This window comes from Triticum urartu, chromosome 1A (genome assembly GCF_056163025.1).
Source record: "Triticum urartu cultivar PI428250 chromosome 1A, HENAU_Tu73, whole genome shotgun sequence".
Lineage (NCBI taxonomy): Eukaryota > Viridiplantae > Streptophyta > Magnoliopsida > Poales > Poaceae > Triticum > Triticum urartu.
The window spans coordinates 14,616,453-14,622,897 of NC_141873.1; the positions used below are offsets into that span (position 1 = coordinate 14,616,453).

Genomic DNA, 6,445 nt, shown 5'->3' on the forward strand with positions numbered 1-6,445 from the left:
TGTCGAGCATCATTTCGAGCTTCCCACAAATGCTGTGGTCGATCAGAAAAATCTCCGATCGAGCCATGTTGTATGCTAAGCGGACTGAAAAATCCCCAGATTTTGTAAATGGCCAGCTAGCAAAATCACCACCTCCCCGTCTGCTAATAGGAATCCGCAGAATATTTTCAGCAACATCATTCCTGAAAAAAGCTTTGACTGACTCTTCATTCCAAGAACCAGCCTCATCATCAATTAGACACTTGACCTTGGCATTTGCAGGGATAGGCAAAAGAGGATGTAGACCTTGCAAGGATGTCGATGGGATCCAGTGATTAGAGAGGATACAAACTTGTTTGCCATTACCGATGCCCCACCGAATACCCTTTTTTAATAAAACACGGCCGGCCAGAATAGCTCTCCACATAGCTGATGCCAATTTACAAGCAATTAGAAGCATATAACTTCGATTGTAGTTGCGAAGTTACAATATATAATTATGGCTGATGTAACTCATTTAACAGAAACTTAGTCTTCGATTTGAGCAGCATACCATCTGGTAGCGGAATGAAAGGGCTGTACCATCTGGACTGTTTGACTGTTCAACTAGAAGGACTACGAAGCTATATGATCTGGCAGTGACCATATAGTCATAGCAATGTGTATATAGTGACTGTATTGCCCGTATTCTTGAGTACAGTGACTAAAGTGAGCGTACACGACAGGTTCAATGACCACCAGTGCATTTTACCCATTTAATAAAGATGCTCTCTGTCTAATCTTGCTAATGATAGCTCCATAGTTACATCTACTATTCATTCTATGTCATTGATAACCTGTTTAAAGTCCAATGCAATAACCACGATTGTGGATCATCAAATCCTCGGCCAAAGAAAGGCCCTCCTGACACATGATCGCCTCGAGCGTAGCCACATCCGTCTTCCATTTACCACCAACGATGAGCTTCTTATATAATTTCCTGAAATATCGCGGCAGACTGTTGCTGCATCCCCTCTTTCCTATGACCGGGCCAAGGCAGCATCTACATGTATCTTGGCGAAGCCTGGAGGAGGAGCTTTCGGTTTTGCCGTTGCTGCAGTGCGTTCGGCTGGGCTTGTTAAGACTTACTGGAAGAACCTCAAGGTCAGCAATGAAACGACATATGAATTGATGTGTCGCTGATGGGATTTGATAGACTTCCTCATGTATGGACTTTCTTCTTGCCCATCAAACTGCCCACAATGTCACTGCAAGCCTCGTGAAAGCAGCATGAGATAACATATCAATCATACTGAATATCCACTGCTCTGCATCTGGCTCGGTCGTCTCACATAAATGTTTGGCTAAATCTCCATTGACTAGGGCCCAAACACATCTCACCATTGAGCATTCTAGCAGGGAGTGGCGCCACGAGTCTTGTCCTTCATATAACCCACATGAACTTGATGCGGACATCTTCCTATGTGCTCGGACGTATACGGTTGGTAAAGATTGTTTTGCTATACGCCACAAGAACATCTGAATTTTACTAGGAACCGTTGTTTTCCACAAAAGCTTCCATGGCTTTGCATCGCGGTCCATGCTTGATGATCCTGCCGTCCCATCCAGCCATGCCTCTCTTCTTCTTTCGTGTCCACTAACATATTATAAGCTGACCAAATAGAAAAACTTCCACTCTTATCAAAATTCCATGTGCAAGTATCCCGGGTATCTAATGTGCACAAAGGAATACGTATAATCTCCGGTATATCAATTGGAAGGCAAAACTCGTGTAGTCATGGCAGGTATAATCAGGTGGTGGACGAAGTGGACCTCGAGAAGCTCCCGGTGAGATTCGGCATGGACAAGGTGGGGCTCGCCGGCGCTGACGGGCCCACCCACTATGGAGGCTGAGTTGTTGAACATCGCCGCCACTGCCGTGGCCATTGACGACCGCCCCTCATGCTTCTGCTATCCGAGAGGCAACGGCATTGTTGGCGTCCCGTTCCCGGAAAACAACAAAGGCACTGCCATCGAGGTACATTAATTTTTCGGATCAAGCTCATAATAAGTCAATCAATCAACATAACTCAAGGAACAAACTACTCCTTCCGAGATCCTAAATTAATTGACGCAATTTTAGTACAACATGTGCTTTAGTACAACGTACACTAAAGCTGCGTCAATAGATTTGTACCGGAGGATTCAAGTCGGCAAAGGCAGGACTATAATCGAGGGTGAGAGGGTAGCACTGCTGGGTTATGGGTCCGCGGTGCAGTACTGCATGGTGGTGGTGGCCATGGTGGAGCAGCATGGCCACGACCAGAGGGTCACCGTCGCAGATGCCAGGTTTCGGCAAGCTGTTGGACCACGGCAAGCCGTTGGACCACGCTCTCTCATCAGGAGCCTCGCCAAGTCCCACAAGGTGATCATCACCGTTGAGGAAGAGTCCATCGGCGGGTTCGGCTCTCACGTGGCTCAGTCCCTCTTAATACAAACCAAACCAGACAAGTTCAAAATGTGTAGCAACCTGTCATCCTAGCACGAAGTTCACCATGGAATAGATATAAAATCATGCATGTCATACAATAACATAACAAAGATCACCGGTCAAGTTGCTAGTGAAGCAAAATCTAGAGCTACAACAAAAAATAGGTGGGATTTCACAAAGAAAGGTCTAACCAAGATGTGCCATCCGATGTTAGTCAATCACTGGATATAGTCCTCCATACATAAACATACCCAAGGCACCTCGCTCGTTAGCAACGTGCGTACGGATCCTCCCAAATCCCCCCTCGCCCCAGTCCTTTCCCCACGAGTTCTTGAAGCGCCAATACTTAACGCCATCAGGATCCGTACCATAACCGACAATCAGGACAGCATGCCATGTAGTTGCGCTAGCCTCAGGTAGAGCTTCGCACTCTATGATGCCTCCTTTGTAGTTAAATAGGTCAGGCGTACCCTGTAGACGGACAACCACGGGCCGCTTCGCTACTGCTTCCTCGAGAGCATCCTCGGTCGAGTCGACGCACCAAAAGCCTAATATACGTGTTTCTGCTGCTACTGTCTTGTCCCTCTTGCAACCCGAAGCACTTCTCTTGGCCATGTATGGGTAGGATGATTCGCTCGAGAGTCCATTATCCCGTATGTACTTGAAAGCAAGTTGATAGTACCAGGATGCGCATCGCCGGAAATCCTAAAACAAATCCAGAAGTAAATGCAAGCACCAGGATCTGAACCCTGGTGGACTGGAGATACCACAGTCCCTCTAACCATCCAACCACAGGTTGGTTCGCTCCTTTTCATGTTTTTGGTGGGTATTTTCTAGAGAAAATTAATCAAGTAACAGAATTTTTTTATACAACATGAAAAGTGAAAAACAAATGTTAACATACCTCAATATAATTGTTCAATTATATGGAATGAAGATTAATATCATATTTGGAAAAGGTTCCTGTAGATATAAGAAAACATTCATGTATTGGAAAATATTTGTACATATTCCTATAAAACAAATCGTAGGTTTAAACACGGTTCTTTCACGTACGTTTGGATATACCTTCATATAGTTTCTGACACATGTTCACATTTTTCCCAAAAAAAAGGAAAGGGAAAATGAGAAAGGAAAAGAAAGAGAAATAGTTAAAAGGGGGAAATAATAGACAAGGTTAAAAAAGTGAAAAAAAAAGCTAGGGGGAAAGAAAAGGAAGATGAAAAAACAAAATGAGCAGGAGAGAAAAAAATAGCCAAAGAAGGGAAGATGCTTCATCTCGTTTTAGCCACGACCTATGGGCTGAATGCATAACATCCTCAAGGAGGGCCCTTTTTTTAAAGAAAGGCCATCATGGCTAGTTTTATTAAAACTCAAATAATGTTTACAACGTCAAGGAGGGCCTTAGTGCCCCTCCTCTGTGTGGAAGGTCTTTTAAAATTTAGCTCATCAAACAGCCCTTTATCCTTCAACTCCTTATATTCTTGTAGCAAAAAAAAGCGGTTCCTAGCCAAACTCTTAAATTTAGCTCTTAAAAATATTCACACAAATTTGAACATCAATAGCCCAATTTGATTAAAACTACATTGCATAGGGACATCCCCCACGGTTGTTGCGGCACGTTCTGGTACTTCTTGTTCGGCTATGGTGTCGGCAGGTCGACCGTGAAGGAGCAGGAGGAAAGAGCGCCACCACGGCGGCCTTAGATGGGTTGTATGCCGGGGCGTGGATCCACACTTCTAATCGGTGGCGACGACCTCCAACGGTTGGATTCTGCCATTTTGGGGTCTTGCCGGTCGATTGGAAGGTTGGATGGAGGTGTGTGATGGCTCAAGGAAGGCCTGTGGGGACGTGCGGGCTGGATTTGGGCGGTGGTGACATCGATGCGGTGTGGTGTGGGAGGGGTGGAGATTTTTTTTGGAGAAACGGCGCCAGAAGAGTTATTATATAAACGCGGGCTGATGCGAAGAGTAAAAATTATTCTTCTCTAAGGGCATCTCCAATGCCAACCCGCAAACCTCACGCAACGGTCCGGACCACGCTGTCCGGTCCGTGAAAGCCATCCAACGCGGGCCTGTATCAGTCCACAGGGCGGTCCGACCGCGATTTCTCCCGCAAACTGGACAAAAGTAGGGGAAGTTTGCCAGAGTCCAGACCGATCCGAAACCCGTTTCTGAACGCCCTAGTCCACAAAAAACATCTCACCCCTCCCGCGCGTTTTTGGTCAGCGTCAGCATTGAAGTGGTGTGCCGGCTGATAGAGCGCTGCCCGCGCCGCTTCCCGGTGCAGGCCACTGCCGCGCGTTCAAACAATACGACGGCTGCCCGTCTGTCAGTCTGCCGCCCGCATAGATGGCACGTGGTTGCCGAGGCATCTCCTCCGGCGCCACCCGTCCGTCCGTCTGCCGCTCACCACTGCCCCAGTGCTCCGGCCATAGTCAAAGTCATCCCTCTCCACAACACTCCCCGCCATGTATCCTTCCGCTGCCAAAGCTCCCTGGACAGGCTTATGTCGGAGCAGAAGAAGGCCAGGGAAGCCATTGCTGCGGATTGGCAGGCTGGTAGGCAGCGAAAGGACGTGCAAATGCAAGACGCCTCCTCCGATGAGCCAACACCACCCCCCTCTTCCTCCACGGCACCCTCCTCCTCTGCTCCACTCTCGCCGGTGCATTGCACCCTCACCATCGACGAGGCCCATCCCATTATATGGACATGGTGTGGGAGGAGCGGGAGGAGCAGTTTCAGGAAGCGCAGGCCGACGCCAACTACAACCACAACCTCCTCCAGGAGCATCTGCATGCAGAGGAGCAGGTCGCCTCCGGCAGGGTAGTCGCGTCGGACACAGAGCTGGCAGAGCAGGAGGCGCTGCTCGAGTCCTATCGGTCCTCCAGGGAGATCCGCATCACCCACTGGCAGTACCGGCAGCGTGTTACGAAGGTGGCGGCCACCGGCAAGGAGTGCGACGACGCGGGCGAGGCATTGTTCGGCACTGACGAAGAGGACATCGCCGAGACCGTGCCCCGGCGCCACGACGACGAAGAAGCCGGAACATCCGCGGGCACCGCCGGCAACGAGGAAGAATAGTGCATAGTAGGTGCCTCCGCTTGTGTCCCGGGAAGGCCACAGCTCCTTCCCTCCCGTCGACACCAAGCTTGGTGGGCTCAACATCTTCGGCCAATTAGTCGCTTGGCGGCTACATGGAGGCGGGCAGCTCCAGTTCCCGGGGCTCCAGAGGCGGAGGTCATGGGGGCGGAGCTGATGAGCGCCGAGGCGGAGCTGGAAAAGGCGAAGCTTCTATTCTCTCGGTTCATGATCGGACAGGGGGACAAGGCACCGGTGATCATTTAGATTAGGTATTAATTGTACTTCAGACACCGCCTCGGCCAACTTTGATGTATTTGTAATGAAATTCGTCATGTTTATATGAAATCTGATATGTTTATATGAAATCAGGCCATGTTTATATGAAATCCGGATTTGTTTGAATGAATTTCGTCCAGTTGGTTGGAGTTGTTGTCAAGATGTATGCAGCTAGCATTGGATGGCTGCCTCCCGCATCCGTGTCCACGAACTGGTACCCCTGTCCATGGACGGATGCAGAAGGTTTTTTGGTTTTTTGCGGGTTGTCATTGAAGATGCCCTAAAAACTATATAAGGGATCGGCTAGGTCCAGTTTAGCCGATTAATAAAATGATTTTTTATATTCATCTAAATGCTTTTAAGTGATGGGCTAGGGGTAATGAATTTTTTTATACTCATCTAGTTTAGCCGTGTCTACTCGGACTGAATTTCAAGAAATAAAAAAGAACTTCTACTCGGACTAGTACTCCGCGTACACAACAAGCCTGGACACGAGGAAACCAAATTAACACCCAAACTGACTCCTACACGAACAGAGCTCTCACTTACGTAGACTTTGGTCAAGATTTACCTAACAAGCAGTATATATAAAAGGGGTGGTCTTGACACGAAAACGACAAAAGTAAAAGAAAACGCC

General features: G+C 48.2%; 1 pseudogene; it reads left to right on the top strand.

Moving 5' to 3' along the window:
- Nucleotides 1-1,669: 1,669 nt before the first annotated feature.
- On the top strand, nucleotides 1,670-2,500 carry LOC125532528 (1-deoxy-D-xylulose-5-phosphate synthase 1, chloroplastic pseudogene; annotated as a pseudogene).
- Nucleotides 2,501-6,445: the final 3,945 nt, after the last annotated feature.